The 18,904-nt window shown below is 45.1% G+C and overlaps 1 pseudogene; it reads right to left on the reverse strand.

Moving 5' to 3' along the window:
• Positions 1-8,416: 8,416 nt before the first annotated feature.
• LOC102477513 (protein kinase C and casein kinase substrate in neurons protein 2-like) overlaps positions 8,417-18,904 on the reverse strand; it is a 25,063-nt pseudogene continuing 14,575 nt past the window's right edge.

Raw genomic sequence — 18,904 nt, forward strand, 5'->3', positions numbered from 1 at the left:
TGCTCCTGAATAATGTGCCCCCGTGTCCCTACAGGGGACTTGATCTGTTCTGTTTATGGTCTCCATTCTTCAGGACTATGGAAGGTGCTGTCTTTCTATCCACAGTTCATATCTGAGAATAATAGCCTGTGTCCTTGGGTGCGTAGACTAGAGCTGGCAGGCAGAGCTGCCATAATGCAGTACTGCGGACTGGGGGGCTCAGACATCAGGAGTTTTCTCACAGTTCCGAAGGTTGGAGTTCAAGGTCACGCTGTCGGCAGGGTGGGTTAGCTCCTCACCTTGTAGGTTGCTGTCTTCTACCTGTGTCCGCGCATGGGCTTCTCTCTGCATGCCTGTGGTCTAATTTCCTCATATGAGAACGCCAGTCCTATTGGATTAGGGCCCACACAAATGACCTTAATTAATTAATTAATGCTATTTTTTTAAATATTTATTTACATTCATTCACTGTATATCATTACAGCATACAAAATGAGATTTACCATCCAGAATACACTGTATATTGGCTCAGTCAAGCACATCCACATACATGTTATTGCCAACAAATAATTTTCAATTTCTTGTTTCCTGTATATTTTGCTTTTTCTCCCCATCCTTGATTCCCTATCTCTCACCCTCTACCATCTCCCACCCTCCTCCCACACTGTCTCTGGTATCCCTGGTTACTTTCTACGCCACCCCTCAACCCCTCATTTTATTGATTTACTGAAGATCTTAGTTAATCTAAATATTTTGAATAGCAAGCATAGCTGATATATACATATCAAATGACCTCATTTTAACCTGGTCACTTCTTTAAAGGCCCTGTCTCTAAATACAGTCACATTTCTTCAGTGCTCCTAGGCTCCAGTGGGACATTGCCTTGAAGTGTGGAAATCTAGCTTCCCTGGAGATAGGAAAGTTTGGAGAAGCTCCAGAAGATCACTGGAGAAGGACAGAGGGGACTCTCCAGAGTCCTGCAGTCACTACTAAAGGTGGTCTGGGAAAGTGCTTCTGTGATCAATCATCATACCTAGTGTAAGGATGCCTATTTATGGAAGAGAAGGCAAGAGAGTGACGGAACTTGACATCTTCCGTATGTTTCTAAAGCCGATGCATAATTGACATCTGTGGGAAAGAAAAGCAGACAACCTCCTCCTTCTAGGACATCTTGAGAAAGAATGGAGGTGGTTTTAGCTTCCTAGTCCCCTTCTTTCTTTCGTGTGTAGTCTAGTCTTCCAATCGTATGAATGAGGAAACCAAGAATCAGAGTGGCAGAGTGGCATCTCAGTGTTACCTAATCCGTGCAAGATTGGAACTGAAACCCAGCGTGGTCCACTCTCCAGACTTCCATAGCCCACACTAACTTCTCAGCCTTGCTACTACCTAGTCCGTTTCTCAGGTCTCCTCTCCCGTATCCCCCTCACCATGATCACAGCTACAGTTTGCAGAGCACTCACCATGTCCCAGACACTGTGCACTCTCTAGGCATCTTGTTTAGCCCTAGCAGCTTCATAAGGTCAATGCGATCACAACTCCCACATAGAATGAGCCGGCTGAGGATAAGCAGCTTACCTAGGGTCCCATAGCCAGTGCTGATTCCAAAGCCTCTGCTCCTGAATAATGTGCCCCCGTGTCCCTACAGGGGACTTGATCTGTTCTGTTTATGGTCTCCATTCTTCAGGACTATGGAAGGTGCTGTCTTTCTATCCACAGTTCATATCTGAGAATAATAGCCTGTGTCCTTGGGTGCGTAGACTAGGGGGGGGCGTAGATGAGCGCTGGCGGACAGAGCTGCCATAATGCAGTACTGCGGACTGGGGGGCTCAGACATCAGGAGTTTTCTCACAGTTCCGAAGGTTGGAGTTCAAGGTCACGCTGTCGGCAGGGTACTTGTAGGTTGCTGTCTTCTACCTGTGTCCGCGCATGGGCTTCTCTCTGCATGCCTGTGGTCTAATTTCCTCATATGAGAACGCCAGTCCTATTGGATTAGGGCCCACACAAATGACCTTAATTAATTAATTAATGCTATTTTTTTAAATATTTATTTACATTCATTCACTGTATATCATTACAGCATACAAAATGAGATTTACCATCCAGAATACACTGTATATTGGCTCAGTCAAGCACATCCACATACATGTTATTGCCAACAAATAATTTTCAATTTCTTGTTTCCTGTATATTTTGCTTTTTCTCCCCATCCTTGATTCCCTATCTCTCACCCTCTACCATCTCCCACCCTCCTCCCACACTGTCTCTGGTATCCCTGGTTACTTTCTATGCCTCCCCCCAACCCCACATTTTATTGATTTACTGAAGATCTTAGTTAATCTAAATATTTTGAATAGCAAGCATAGCTGATATATACATATCAAATGACCTCATTTTAACCTGGTCACTTCTTTAAAGGCCCTGTCTCTAAATACAGTCACATTCTGAGGTCCTGGGGGTTAAGGCTTTGACATATGAATTTTGGGGAAGGGGCCACGATGCAGCTTGTAAGAGCCCGTGTTGCCCCCTTTTATGGTCTTTTCTTTTTTTTCTTTTTTTCTTTTTTTTTTGGAGAGGTTTTTGCTATAGGGCGCGTGCGCTCATCAGACAGAAGAGACAGAGAGACAGAAAGCGAGAAATCACCCCCCAGGGGTTGTGGTCATGCCACAATCCCTTCTCCTCCATTCTCCTCTCGGGATCTTAGGCACGCATGCACACGCGCCTGGTGTGAGTTTTAAGCCACCGGGTCCGGGATGTGAACTGCGGTCAACTACGTGGGAGTCCAGCAACATAGCCATTACGCTAATTGCTGGTCCCCATGGTCTTTTCATTTTGAAGGGAGTTTTTGAGCTAAACAAATGCTTAAGCCCAAGGGAATAGACTATAGCAGGTGTTTTTAGTGCTGGACCAATATAGTATGTGCTTGTTTAAGGGAGGTGGGAGGAAGACAGGTTTATGACCTTGGTTCCTGCAGTACTGACCCATTCTGCCTGTCGGCACGTATGTATGCATTCTTGGGTCCTTTTGAGGGACTTCGGTTACAAGGAAAACAATTGAAACTGGTGGTGCTTGTTTATCGAAACTTCAGTTGACACCTCACATTTCTAATCATCATCCTGCCTGGAAGAATCTGAAACTCTCACAGTTTAATGTGATTAACAGCAATTTTCAAATTCCAGAGGTGTCTCAGGTGAATTCCGGAGTCAATGCACAACACAACCCCAGAGCCAGTGGCTGTTGGCTCGGAAGCTATTTGCCTGGCATGTAAATAATTCCCTGGCCCCTGAGTGAAGAGAAGCCCATTTTTTCTCAGAAAGGCCCTCGAGTTCTGTGTGTAAATCCTCTCATCATACCATCTAGCTACAGAGAACCTCCTCTCGTGTTCTGGCTCCTTGGGTGTGAAGTAAAGGGACGGTTCATGCAGCCAGACTTCAGGCCCTGCGCGCCTGGATTCCCGGGACCAGGAGCTGGTGAGGAAGAAGCGCTGCAGGTCCAAGGTGCGGGGCCTCCTGGCTTCTTCCTGGGTGATGTGGGGTTTACACAGTGGCTTCATTGTTCACAAAAGAATGAGGTGCCAGACTCCTGCCTTGAGAAAGAGTAGAAACCCCCTTTTTCTCTTCCTCTGCCCTCCCCCTCTCCAGCCACCTTGGCATCCGAACTGGTCGGTCGGGTCAAGCAAGTTGGCACACGTGGCCTACTGTTTTATTTGACGTGTCCAACCCATGTCAAAACCTGTCTATTTAGTGACATAAATGTCATCTGAGGTGTCTCTTCCCCTCACCCCCACTTCTTATCATCCCTAAATCCCTGGCCTTATTTTCTCTTAAAGAATAGCTGGGTGAAAGTTACTAGCTTCCATTTAAGCCAGTCCATCAGATGTCGTTAATAATGAAATTCCCCTCCGTGGTATCTACTCCCATCTCCTCTGCTAACAGAGCAAGCTTCCCAGGGAGCAGCTTGTCCTTGCTGAGCCTTCATATTCCCCCTTCTATAAAATCACCTCTCAGCCGGCCTCTGGTTCTGTCTGTGACTCTGATAAGGAGGGAACCACACAGAGCATGGCTGAGCACCGAGTGGAAGGGTGTGTGAGAGCCAGCCAGGCAGTCGGTGAGGGACGGCTGGGAGGCCCGTCTCTGCCTCTCAGGCTCAGCAAGGAGGCAGAGCTACCACCTGCCGCAGGCTTGCCACCTCCCGCCCAGAGAACCCTCCCAGGAGCAAGTCTGGACTTCACCCCCGAGTGCCCGGGAAAGCAGGTCGAAGCCTGAGAGCCAGGGCGGCACAGGGAGGGGAGGCTCCGCCCATTTGTTTTTGATCCTCAGAACACGCCAGATGGACTTAGGATAACGTGGGATCTGTAAGTGAACATTCTTGTCAGGGGGCCAAAGAGGACAGCGCCAGAACCTTCTGTGCTAGACTGAGTTGAAGGGTAACACTTGCCCTCGCTGGCGAGGACGAGGGCCTGCTCTTTGCTCAAAGAAGAGGCAGATGCGGTGCAGGACGCACCAGTGTTTCCTGCATTTGCTAATTCTTGGGCACCTTGACCACAGAGAACCTGAACCATCTGATCCTTCCCTTTCTTCTTTTTCTTCTTTTCTTTTATCTTCCAAAAAAAAAATTATTTCTCAATAAAAAGGCGAAAGAACCATGAAGAAGTGTAGTTCCTGTTCCTGTCCCTGTAACAAGCTTGGTCCAGCGTAGTGCTCCGTGTAGCACTCAAAGACCCGTCAGGTCATCAGTAACTATTTAATACACGCTTCTCAGAAAACCTGGGGAGATAAAGGTTTTGGTGTTACATATATATTTCTGCATACTTGAGAAAGCTCTTCTACTGCCTAGAACTTTTTTATGCGTGTATGTGTAGTCACAAATGTGCCGCTAGTTTGTAAGTTACATGGCCTGTTTGTTTGTGGCGGTAGAAGGGATTTTTTTACATGATTCATAACCATCTGGTTATAGAGCAGGAAATGAGGTATTTGGCACAGTCCTGTCATTCTTTATCGCCGGTGCAGGTTCTCCCACCCCACATAAACATCTGCTCCATGGCCTGAGACCTGCAAGAGGTCTTGCACTATTCATCAGTACACCCTCTGGGCTTCGGCACATGTTGCCAGGAAGCTGCGAGGCCGCCGAACACAGTGCCGGTGGTGGATGGTTCAGGAGCACCATCTGGCTGAGTTCTGTCTCTGGAGTACTCCACACACGCATGTCCAGAGGTGAAGGCAGGGCTCACACTCACAAATTAATACTCCTGCTTGTCAGAGCAACTTCCCAGATAGAAGGCCCAGCCTTCTGAATAGTAATGCTTCAGGTGAGTCAGAGCCTTGCCTTTGGGAGTCCTGGGCCAAGTTACTCAGCCAGACAGTGTGACAAGTTCGACACTAGTATGCAACTTGGCAAGCCATAGGGCCTCCCTAATCAGTCAGCCCAAGCAGCCTCCTGTTTTAGATGCAGGTTCGATGATCCAGTGCCAGGTGTGCAGAAGGGACTTGTGTATTTCTGCAGTTAAGGCTGAGGACATCATGTGAGGAGCTGGGAGGTTTATCCTTGATGGTGGCTGTTCTTAATTCACCCACGTAAAGTCCCTCTTAGGAGGGGCTGAGGGGGCCCTGGACAGGGGAGATCTGGCCCTTGGGTGATCAGTGAAGAGCAGAGAAGAATCTCAGAGGCGGGACCTTTTACGCACAAGGAGACTGGAGCATAGTCCAGCCATGCTGACCACTGAGCTGTTATTCCAAAAGACGGGCACAGAGGCAGATTCCAGGTGTAGAAATCAGGGAGGAAACTAAGGCAAAAGAAGGCGTTCTAAAGGGAGGAGGGGGCACCTCCAGTCGGAGAGAGTTTCCCTACTACAGGCACAGCTGCGAGTCCCCTCCCCTTTTTAGGTTTTTGCTATAAGGTGCATGTACTCAAAGGAGAGAGACAGAGACAGAGGGAAAGTGAAAAATCACCCCCTCCCCCCAAAGAGAATGGCCATGCCATAATCCCTTCTCCTTCCAAGATTTCAAGCATGCACACTGTGTGATTTTCAAGCCACCAGGTCTGGAGCTTGAACTACACAGTCAGCCTTGTGGGATCTAGCCAACTTAACCTCTTTGCCACCTGTTGGCACCCTGCAGGCCCTTTTATACAGGGTGTCTGTGGTTGAGGACATACGCAGAGAAGGTAGCGTTAAGATCACGTTATCTGGGAGGCCTTTCTCTGACCCTCTGACATCTCAGGCAGTCCATACCTAGAGCTTGAGACAAGAGATGGAACGTTTTCAGGAATTTGGAAATACTTGCCAAGGGTACGTTGTGTGTGAAGAGCAAGGATGATGATGGGGGGGGGGGCTACTTCTGCCTAGTCATCTTTTCTGCCTTGAAGTTAGGATATAAGTGGGTTGTACTTCGTTCTCACCTTGTTAATGCATCCGTCGTGTTGGATATATTAAAATCTATGAAGGCCTGGGGACGTGCTTAGAAGCTGCAGAGCACAGTATATTTCCCCCAGGATAAACATGGGGACATGACTTTAGGAGAACAGTATTATACATTTATAGTTAGATACGTAAGAACTGTGGGGGCTGGATGGTGACGTAACGGTAAAATCTGCGCTGACGCTGACTCAACTCGGGAGACCTCCCTGACTGCCAGGCGTGTGCATGCCCCTGGGCCGGCGCTGGCTGGTGCCAGGGGTGGATGACTGCATCAGGGTGCTGTGCTGGGGAGGCCTGCCTGTCCCCCGACTTCTGTTCTCATGGAAGGAACAAAATTTTAAAAAGAAAGAAAACAGAATTCTAAAGGTGAGATTTTCCTTTAACTTTCGAAAGGATTTGAGTGTCTGTCTTGAACCTAATCATTAAGTCTTGGTCTATTTCCTTGCTGTCGGTGCTTTAAGTCGTCAGGGCCATCCTGGGACAATGTAACAGTGTCTTTGCATTCACGATCCCCTCCCATGCACATCCAGATACTCATTTTAATGTATGTGCATCCAAGGTAGAAGCCATGGTCTTTCGAGAAAGCAGAGCTAATTTTCTTTAGTTCTTTTTTTTTTCTTTTTCTTTTTTGTGGTGGGATGCTCTTAACAACTGACTCAAGAATGATAGACACGAATGGACCATTTTTCAAAGGGCCTACTGCCCTCGTGTGTACACCAAAACATTAATGTCAACTAAACTGCCAATATTTATAAGTTGAATAAATTGTACATCTTTTCTGCATGTTAACTATCTCTGATTATAAAAAGTACACTATAAAAATCTCTAAGAAACCATCTTTTGGAATGAAGAAATAATGGTAAGCCTAATTCGTGATTACTAGATTCAAATAATTGTATCCTGACATGTTAATAATCCTCTCTGAGGATAGTAGGTACACCACAACATTGAAAATAAGAGTCTCACCTCCCCAGGGACAGTGGATCCCATAACCTGCTCACTGGTCTCCAGGATTTCCTGACTCCAAACTATCCCACCCTGTGCTGCCAAGAGGAGGGTCCCAGACCTAGGTCTGCTCACTCCTTGGGTCAGAAAACATCATTGTGGGAGAAAGCCCGATCTCCAGAATGGTCTCTCAGTCCCTCCATGTCAGACCCAGCTCGATTCTTCAGCTCTGCTTCCCACACGCTCCCTTGTCCCCACCCAGAGGGGCACACCCTGGGCTCACCGCAGACTGCAGACTGCTGTCCTGGCTCAGCCCTTTCCCGTGTGTCCGCCGTTGCTCATGCCCTCCCTCCTCCTGTGCCCCAGCTGGGCTTCCTCCTCTCGCCGGCATCCTGTGTGTTCTGCATGGCCTGAGTCAGAATCAACCACTCCTCCTTTGCCTTCCTCCGGCATGGCAGCTGGCCTGGTGCTCCTTCTGCCTGTCTGGGTCATTCCCCACGCTGGTCTGCAGGCTACTGTGTTGAAAGGCCATGGGTGGTTCCTCTTCCGTCCCTCACAAGCACGTGAAAATAGTGAACACGCAGTAAGTGTCGAATGCTCAATAGTAAGTGCTCAGTAAATAGACCGCTTTTACCTGGAGCAGCCCTTAGCACCTGAATGTGCTGTCAGTTTGGCAGGTGTCTGAATGCTTAGCGGAACTTCACTCATCTGGACTAAATTTGATTTCAAAAACTCCACTCAGACAACGGCATGGCGATTTGTTCACGGAAGGTGCAGGTGACGGGACTGGGCAGGGAAAGGAATCAGTGGACAGAACCTGCGAGACCCCCTCGGCTCGGAGGAGGGCGAGGTGAGGTCAGGAACATACAGGGCCCCGCCGCAGCCAGCGTCTCCCGGCACTCTCTGCGGCTGTACTTGTGGGTGCTGAGTCCCAGCTCATCTGCCTGCGAGGGACACTGGGGGGCGGAGAGCAACGGGGCCACCATCCTTTGGAGGAAAAGGAGTGGCTGCCACACTGCTGCTGTGGGCTGACAGTGCTTCTGGGCCATGGCCGCCCCCTGCCAGCCTGCCCTGCAGCTGTCACTGGATGGCCTTGATGTACTTTGCTGGGTACAGGCTGACCTGCCCGTTGTGCAAGCGTCCCTTGCACCAGCCCTGCTCGTCCCCGTCCTCTGTCTTGGTCAGCTCATCCCCAGCCTTGAAGCTCAGCTCACCATTGCTCCTGCCCCTTGTACTCATAAAGGGCCCGGACTCTCACTTCTGTCCCCAAGGTGATGTCCTTGTCAAAGGGGTTGGAGTCCCCGTTGGCATCCGTGGAGGAGAAAGGGTTGTTGGACGCGTTGTCTGATCAGTCGGCGGGGTGGCTCAGGGTCTTCTCGTAGCTGCTCACGGTTTTGGCCTTAATATCCTCCTTCTCACAGACGGTGCTGCCCGTGATGTCCTCGTCCTTGAAGGGGTTGTAGCTGGACTGTGACTGCGCGGACTGGGTGGAGGTGCTCGGGACACTAAGATTGCTGCTGGGCTTGTTCTGCAGAGACCGGTCGCCTATCTGGCTGATGCCTGTCAGGGTGACACCATCGGTGGCCTCCTCCTTCTCTCTCCGACTGAGGGTTGGGTTCAGGTCTGCAGGCCACTCCTCAAACTGCGGCATGCTCATGGCCATGTCCAGCCTGTGGCTGGCCCTGAACCAGTGCAGGTCCTCCACCGTGTCAGCTGCTTTGATGCTCTGCTCCAGGTCGTGGTAGATGGTTTTGTAGCTGGCCACGTTGGACAGGTCCAGGTGCTTCTGGACCTCCAGCAGAACCTCCCGGAAGAAGCTCAGGCACTTCTCCTCGAACTGCTGGCACTGCTGGCACACCGGTTCCATGTTCTCCATGTACTGGGGGCTGCCCTGGTCCAGCTCCTTCAGGGCCTTTTCTGGTCTTAAACACACCTTGCTTGCATTTTTCTATTTTGTCCTACAGTTTCTTGAGCTGCTCAGGTTTGAACGACGGGTCTGCCTTGCTGTTGGCTTCCCGGGAGCTGGCCAGCTTCTCCTCTTTGCTCACTGTGTGGTGGGCTTTCTTCGCCGCTTCTTCCTCTTTCAGCTTCTTGGCTTCTGTGCCTTCCGAAATCCGTCCTCGGCCTCTTTGGTCTCCTTAAAAGGAAGGCCTCCTTCTGCCAGTTCTTCATCTTCTCGAAGTTGTTCATGAACGAGGCCTTCACCTCAAGGTGCAGTTCGTTCACCCTCTCTGCCTCGGACATGACATCCACCCAGGCCTTCTCCACCGACCCATACCGTGGCCCCTTCTCCACAAGCTGCTGCCAGCACCGGGCCCACTCAGTGCGTCCAAGTTAGAAAAACATCTGGTTGTTAGAACATTGTCTCCAAAATATAGCTTCTTTATACTTGAGTAGCTGCAGTTACTAGGATTAAGCTATAAAGGGTTCTGCCTTGAATTGAGCCTCATGAACAATCTGAAATTATTGTATCACAATGACTGTATCAGTGCCTCCTCTGTGCTTCCAACTCATGTGGTTGACATATAAGTGGATGCTTCCCAGGTTTCTATCTGCCTAACAGAGCTGTTTTCTTAGTAATTTCATAAACATTTATTTTCTATTGATGGACAGTCTCAAAATAAATGTGAGACTATTTGTGTCAAAATTAGCAAAACTGAATTGACTTAAGCAGAAATAAGAGGTCTTGTTCAGGCAAAATACAAGCAAGTAAGAAAGTGAACATTTTTGTTTGTTTCTTTTTATGCATCAAATGTGCAAGGAATATTGGCCCATGGAGTTAGCAATTATTCTCGGATTACAGACCATTAGTAATTTGAAGAGCTTTCACAAAGGTTGGCAACGTAGTCACATTTTATGCTAGTTTCATACAGTAGTGATATCTAATAAGTACTTTGGGTTAAATAAAAAATGTGGCATTTTAGAATCAATGACTATAATAGATTTAGAATGAATTAATATTAACAAATATTTTATTTTTTATCTTCCCCCCTCCCCCACTATCATTCGTAACTAGAGGTTTCAAAGCAGAACCTCCTGTGCTGGGAGGCCCCGAGTCCCTAGGAAACATCTGGCCAGGTAATGGCCGTGGATAGTGTGGTAGGAAGAACCCTCAGCAGAGTGTAAGGACAGAGTTCTGGACTGAAGCTCTGCTCACCTGGTGGGCTGACCTTGGACCAGTCATTTGCTCCTCTGAATAGCAATTCTTCTCACTTACAATGTCAAGGTTGGACTGGAATCATAGTACCTGGAGGACAAATCCATAACCACCCTTCCCTAATCATAATGGTGGCTCAGCAAGGAAGTGGTTTCCAAATGGGACGTGCATCGTTGGGAGGAGCCTGGGCACTTGGAGAAGCCCTGATGTTAAAAAATTGCCAGATCTCTTGTCCTAACAATTTATGGGTTTATGATGAATTAGAAGGGGCCAGCAGGTGGCATAGGGGATAAGGCATTGGACTTCCACGTGACTGACTGCGGTTCGAGTCCCAGGCCTGGTAGCTTGAAACTCATGCTGGGCATGTGTGCGTGCATGCCCAGAATCCCTAGAGGAGAACGGAAGAGAAGGGATTGCCATGTGGCCATCCCCCCTGAGGGGTGATTTTTCACTCTCTGTCTCTCTCCGGCAAGAGCATGTGCTCTATAGAAAAAAATTTTTCAAAAAAAAAAAAAAAGCTAAAAAAGAAAAGGAAAAGAAAAAGAAGGAAGCTGCTTTTTTAGTACAGAGAACAAAAACTCTGATTCTGCCTGTATGTAATTAATTATTATTTTCAAAGTTTTCCTATGTAAAATATACACTCCTCTGAATAGCAATTCTTCTCACTTACAATGTCAAGGTTGGACTGGAATCATAGTACCTGGAGGACAAATCCATAACCACCCTTCCCTAATCATAATGGTGGCTCAGCAAGGAAGTGGTTTCCAAATGGGACGTGCATCGTTGGGAGGAGCCTGGGCACTTGGAGAAGCCCTGATGTTAAAAAATTGCCAGATCTCTTGTCCTAACAATTTATGGGTTTATGATGAATTAGAAGGGGCCAGCAGGTGGCATAGGGGATAAGGCATTGGACTTCCACGTGACTGACTGCGGTTCGAGTCCCAGGCCTGGTAGCTTGAAACTCATGCTGGGCATGTGTGCGTGCATGCCCAGAATCCCTAGAGGAGAACGGAAGAGAAGGGATTGCCATGTGGCCATCCCCCCTGAGGGGTGATTTTTCACTCTCTGTCTCTCTCCGGCAAGAGCATGTGCTCTATAGAAAAAAATTTTTCAAAAAAAAAAAAAAAAAAAAGCTAAAAAAGAAAAGGAAAAGAAAAAGAAGGAAGCTGCTTTTTTAGTACAGAGAACAAAAACTCTGATTCTGCCTGTATGTAATTAATTATTATTTTCAAAGTTTTCCTATGTAAAATATACACGGATACTTTTTTCCCCAGCCAGTCAACAATGACTTAATGCCTACTGTAAGCCTGGTCTAACTTAAGGCATAGTTCAAATGAAAAAAAGATCACTCACAATATAAAAATTGGAATTTTTCGTGCAGGAGGGAATTTCAGCTTATCTGTTCTCTAGCCCCCTCCAGGTTACAGATGAGGAAACTGAAGCCCGGAGAGCTCAAGCCATCTAGGGCCATAGAGTAAATTGAACCCAGAATCAGGAGCAGAAATGAGCTCCGTATGTTTGACTAAGAATGGGAACCCCAAGGGCATATAAAGCAGCATTCAGCTCACACAAGAACAGTGGTTGGCTGGAGGATCTGGACAGAATCCCCCAAGGTGCTTGGAAAATGCAGATCCTGAGCCTCTGCCTGGACAAATAATTTGCTAGGCCAGGAATGAGGTCTAAGAATGAGGTTTAAGAAGCTCTTCTGGCTCACTCTGATGGAGTAGCCCAAGGTCAACTGTCAAGAAAGACAGTCCAATTGGCATATTATGTCCTTAGTGGTGTGTAAATGTCGGGTCAGTTAAGTCCAACTGACGCTGTCCATAGTGGACTGCAGCCACAGGCACAATCTGACGTCTGTCCCCTGTCATCAGAATGAAATGTTGGTGCCAAACAAGGATTCGTGTCCCTGGTCTGCACTTGCAGAGCCTTGGCAAGGCCTAGGCCCAAGTCTCAGATGCTAGGATATCCTTACTGCCTCTTCCCGACCCTGAGATAGATTCCCAACCTTCTCAGGCTTGTTTGTTTGTTTGTTTGTTTGTTTTTTCTTTTTGCTATAGGGCACATGCGCTCGCCAGAAAAACAGAGAGAGACAGAGAGAACAGCGAGAAATCACCCCCCAGGGGGATGGCCATGCCACAATTCCTTCTCCTCCATTCTCCTCTTGGGATCTTGGGCATGCACGCACACGCACCTGGCATGGTTTAAGCCACCGGGTCCGGAACTTGAACCACAGTCGACTACATGGGAGTCCAGAGACATAGCTATTACGCTAACTGCTGGTCCCTTCAGGTTTATTTCTTAAGAGATTCAACATGAACACCCAGGAGGGAAAGGACCTTTCCATTTGTTGGTAACACAGCTTCCAGTAGCACTTGGGCTCCAGTGTAATGAAACTCAAAACTTTGCAACTGTGTATAAAGATGACCCCAGTTTTAGGCAGGTGTGTGTACTCATTGTTGCCAAAAGTGATTCTATTTATTTACTGCTGGGAGTAGTTAAATTCTTTGTTGCCATGATAGAGTCTGAGTTCAGGAAACCTAGCTTAAGCAAAAAGGAGGAGTTAGTAACATGGGTATTTTAGAAAACCAAGGCCAGAGATGCTCCCAGGCTTCAGAAAAATGCTGGGACTAGTTACCAGGAGATGAAAATGGAGGCAGAAACTGAGCATAGCCTTTTGCATGCCTTGTCTTATCAGACTTTTCTATTTTATTAGGTTGTTGGCAAAGTCATGGTGTATTTTCTGTGCAAAAAATGTGTCATGACTTACCCGACAACCCAACATTTCCCTCCCACTGGCCCTCTGTGATGTATGTAATACGATATCCACAGCTGAGCTAGATTCCCACAAAACTTACCCAGAGATACCATCTTTTTTTCCCCCTCTTTATTTTAGAGAGAGAGAAAGAGAAGGAAAGTGAGAAATCTACCCTAGGGGGCCAGGGTAGAGGGGAATGGCCACACTGTAATCCCTTCTCCTCCATTCTCATCTTAGAACTTTCACCTTGGGATTTGGGGCCTGCAGCACACACACACATCTGGTGTGTTTTTCAAGCTGCGGGTTCTGGGTCTGATAACGCTGCGGTCAGCCTCATGGGATCCAGCCACCTCAACTACTATGCCACTGACTGACCCATTTCTTTCTTCCTATTTCTCTCTTTTTGAGAGAGAGAAACAAGGAAAGAGAAAGACAACAACTTAAAGTATGTCATTCTAGGGTTTTTCTTATGTATAAACTTATCCTTCTAAAAAATCAGAAACATATTTAATATTCTTCTATCACTTATTTGTTATACCAAAAAAAGTACCACAAATGTATTTCCATTTCAATATCCATTTTCAATATAATCATTTTTAATAGCTGACTAGTATTCCATCTTCAGACTGTCCAGATAGATCAAAATAACTTAAACCTTTTATTTTAACTTAAAACAATCACAGACCAGTTAGTCTAGATTAAAAGTATATCAACCTACACTTACTTATCAATCTAGTGAAAAGACTTTGGCATTAGTACGATTTCCTTCCTGGATTATTTTACTGTCGTCTATTATTACCTAATTCAACGGGTTTTTTTTTTGGGGGGGGCAGGTCCACTGTAGTCCCCCTTCCTAAAGAATTCATTCTAGTTTTGGAGTCATAGAGATCTCTTTTATAATTTCATTGGCATATTATCTAATTAAATCCTATAATTATAATGAAAATTATAGCATCATAAATAGGCTCAGGAACAAACAGAAGCAATTCTTGGTGAGCGTGTAACCTCTCTAGTGGGGTGTCTAAGTGTGTGGGTTAGCTCAGGAGGGCCTGCAGGTGGTGAGCCCTTGACCCACAGGGCTTTAGACAGGAAGTTTATATGAAGAATGGAGAGTTATGGAGCTATTTAGGCTTTAAAGAGCATGTCTACGACACTGTAATTTGTTAAACCAATTTCCTATGTTGGACATCCAAAGAGTTTCCCCCCCTCACTGTTAAAAATAATGTACCATTAAATATCCATGCAGATACTTATTTGAGCACTTTCATTATTATTCCCAGAATTGGGACTATGGGGTAAAATTATACACATTTTTCAATGCTTTAAATACATATGTTCAAATTGTTCTCTAGAAAGGTTTCCCTGGATCTGACATTTAAAAACATCATTTAAAATAATCACAGGCCTTTTTAATAGGAAGGCTAATTAAACGACCAACTTCATTTTTCTGCATGTGGTTAGAATTTAAGTCTGATCCTTTTATCCTAAAACAATGACTTCACCTCTTTTAAATCAGGGCAGAAAAACACCTTCTCTTTGTTTTCTGCGACAATAGCAACAGTTCCCACAGATGGAATTTATTTTACATCTAGTAACTCAACCCATTTGGTCTTAGGATGTGGCAAGAAAAAATGAGCCAAAAATGCAAGAGTAAGGCAACTTGATTTTTACACTGTGTCTAGAGTTCAACTGTGGGGTTGGCTGATACAAACGTTTCCATGGTTTGTGAGTTTTTGTTGTAGCAACCGGTTCCTTGGGCGGCAGCCTGTAAAACGCAAGGTCCCTTCGTGAGGAACATTTTGATCTCGGAGAGGAGAAGGCTCAGATCAGGTGGTGTCTTGAATGGGTTCTCTGGAACGTCCATCCTACTGCCAAGCTCAAGCCAAAAGCAAAACAGTCATCAATTTCTCTGAAGAGTCTTTCCATTGTTTGGAACTTCCCAGGGGGAATATCAAACTTGCTAATGTCAACAGAGTTTTTGAGTTTTTTTGGCGGGGAGGGGGGACAGGACAGAGATGCATGACTTAAACTGATGTGAAATCATTGTATTATGATGAATTTGAGAACTGTTCTCCTCCCAAGAATTTGGGACGGGAGATGGTTGCCTGAGAAGGTTGGATTTGTGCATCCCAGGAGGGTGTGTGAGGGGAGACCCGGGCAAATGAGGCTTGAGAATGAATTTCAGAAAATGGGCTCTGGACGGAGTACCGAAGACGAAGCGCCAACACTTGGCCCAGCCAGGCTCCTAATCATAAGAGCTGACCAAACAGCAAGAGCCAAGGAACTGGGCCAATGGGGGAGATCGGGTAATTGGGAAAGCCCGTGGGCTGGTGGGATGAGATCTGGGCAAATTCAGCGGATGGCTCTGCCTTTGTGGGTGTTTTATATACTCGAGCCAAGTTGTGTGGGGAAACACTGTTCATTTTTAAAAACTGGGCTGAAATGGGCCATTAAGACTTTGAAGAAAATGTCTGCAAATACAGTAGGAAAGTTCAGGTATTAATTTGAATTCCAAGTCTTAACGAAGAGAGGAGAGGGTTGACTGGTTGTGCGGCGGTTAAGGACGCTGGATCCCACATGACTGCCTAGTTCAAGTCCTGAACCCAGCAAAATTCTCAGAGAAAGGAGGAAAAGGGATTACTGTGTGGCCTTTCCCCCAGGGGGTGCTTTCTCACTTTCTCTGTCTCTCTCCAGCAAGTGCACATACCCTACGGCTAAAACTAGAAGAAAAAGAAAAAGAAGGGGGGAGAACAGAGGAATCAGAGGGGCTAGCTCTGGCCAGGCAGCCATTCCTCATAGGTAGGGGCTGTGGGACCAGGAAGGTTCTGGAATTCCTCTTCAGTCTCTCTCCCAATGGCTTATAAAGGCTCGAAATTCCCTGAGAGAAGTCTGCTATTTCAGGAAGTATGTGATATTTGAAAGTATTTTCAAAATGCAAGCTACCAAGCAGCCATATAACACAGGTGTACGATAAAGTGAATGATGACACTGTGCACTTGGCGTGGTCTTCGAGTCCTCTGTGGACTCCTTCCCTTCAGTGAATTCGTAATCCTGATTTTCATGTTAACTATCACTTTGCTGCTTCTTCAGATTTTCCATTTTATGTTTATTTCTCTATAAACATATTGTTTAGCCTTACTGTATTTGAACTTTACACAAATAGCCTGAGTCTATATTCAACAGCTTTTAAAAAGCCAGTCTCATGTTTTGGGATTCATCCATGTTCTTGCAAGTATCTGCAGTTCATTCGTTACTATATAGCATTGTTTGGAGTTAATATGCCAGAAGCATGAATTTCATTCTATAATTTTTTATTCTATAATTTTTTAAACGTTATTTATTTCTTCCATGAACAAGAACAGAGAAAAAGAGCATGAGTGATGGTTGCTCCAACCTTCCTTTTATTGCCAGAGAGGGAGAAAGTACCCCCGTGGGGTGTGATCTCACCCCAATCCCTTTTCCTCCCTTTTCTCATCCTATCAGGATTTGGGGCATGCACGCATGCGTACCTGCTACACTCCTTTCATGATATCCTTTAATATACAGAAATATCCGATTTTAGTACACTTCCCATTTATCAGTATTCTTCTTCATGCTTTGGGTTTCTCAGTCATTATAAAAGTACTTTCTTATCTAATAGTCACGAGAATATTCTCTTACTAATCTTTTCCTTTCCTTCCCTCCCCTTCTCCTTCCCCTCCCCCTCCCCCTTTCCCTTCCCTTCGCTTCCTTCCTTCCTTTCTTTCTTTGCCATAGGGAATGTGCACTTACCAGACAGAGAGGGAAAGTGAGAAGCTACCCACCCCCCCATGGTCACTCTGTAATCTCGTCTCCTCTCAGAATTTTGGGCATGCACGTACATGTGCCTGGCATGATTTTCGAGCCACTAGGTCTGGGTCTCGAACTGTGGTCTCAGTGCTGTAGTGATGGCCATCTGTTTTCCCACAGTGGTGGGAACCTCTATGCCACCTGCTGGTCTCACATGACTTTTCTATTCCAAAATTGTTAGTGTTAGCTTTCTCCCTCAGGTTTTTAATTTACCTAGACTTGATTTTTACATAAGCACAAGGCAGAGATTCGGTTTGATTTGTTTTGCTTATGGATAGTCCAGTGTTCCAGTAGCACTTAAAAAGTCCATCCTTTCTTTACTGTTCTGTAAGGCTTTCTCTGTGCTCTCTGTTTTGTCCTATTCCTGACTCACACACCACTGTTTTGTTTTTCAAAGAACTATTCATTCAGTTTTATTTATGATCATTTTTTAATTCGACCAGAGAGACAGAGAAAATAAGAAAGCAAGCCACCACATCTGGGACTTGAACTGCGGTTAGCCATGTGAGAATCCATTGCTTTAACCACCATGCCACCTATCAGCTCTCACTTCACTGTTTTAATTGACTGAGCTGCATAATAATTTTTGACATTGGATTAGGTTAATTCCTGTACCCCCTAGCTAAATTCTACTTCAGGATTATCCTTACTACTTAACTATGTAAACACAACTTATCTAATTATATACATACACACATACAAAAGGGAATGCTTTTTGTAATTTTTGAAATCTTGATTTGCATCATATTGAGTTCACAGATTTTTAGAATTGGCATCTTTACAATATTGAGTTAACCAACTCATTCTATAATCTAGCTCTACATTTATTTATCATTTAAATAATGTTTTATCATTTTCTCTAGGAACATCTTACATGTTTCATTGAATATATTGTTTTACATTTTTGAAACTTTTGTAAATGTTTTTAAAATCTTACTGAGAACTTTTTGTTGTTGGTATAAAGAAATATAATTGATATTTATAAATAGTTTTTTGTATCTAACAAGCAATTAAATTCTCTTTTTAGTTCTAAAAATTTATCTGAGGATTCTTTGAGTCTTTGTACATGGGTAGTGATATTAACTGCAATTATCATAAATTTTTTTTCTACATTTCTATACATTTTATCAGTGGCTGAAGCCTCTGATAATAAGCCAAATATGTAATGTAATTTTCCATATTATATTACTTAATTTTCAAATGTCAAAAAATAATTGAATATTCCTAGGATCTGCCAAGTTGTAATTATAATACAATTTCATACATTATTATATTTGATTTGTATCTATGTTCATGAATAGGATTGACATGTAATTTTCTTTTCTCATACCATTCCTGTCAGATTTAGGTATCAAGGTAATATTGGCCTCCTAAAATGAGTTGGAAAGTGTTCCCCGTTTTTCAATATTTTAAAATAGTTTGTGTAATTAGAATGATTTCTTTCTGGAATGTTGGGTAGAATTTGCTTGTGAAACTATCTGAACCTAAAATTTCATTTGTGTGGAAGTTTAATTTCTTTAATGATTCTGGAATCCTCAGGCTTTCTATTTCTTTCTGAAAACCGCGGTTGGCCATTTGGGAGTCCGGCGCCCTTAACCACCATGCCACCTGCTGATCCCATTGAATTTATTTATTTATTTATTTATTTATTTATTTATTTATTTATTTATTTATTTTTTGGAGATGTTTTTGCTATAGGGCACATGCGCTTGCCACACAGAGACAGAGCGACCGAAAGCGAGAAATCACCCCCCAGGGAGGATGGTCATGCCACAATCCCTTCTCCTCCATTCTCCTCTCTGGATCTTGGGCATGCATGCACACA

Source organism: Tupaia chinensis, unplaced genomic scaffold (genome assembly GCF_000334495.1).
Source record: "Tupaia chinensis unplaced genomic scaffold, TupChi_1.0 Scaffold000688_1, whole genome shotgun sequence".
NCBI classification, from domain to species: Eukaryota; Metazoa; Chordata; class Mammalia; order Scandentia; family Tupaiidae; genus Tupaia; species Tupaia belangeri.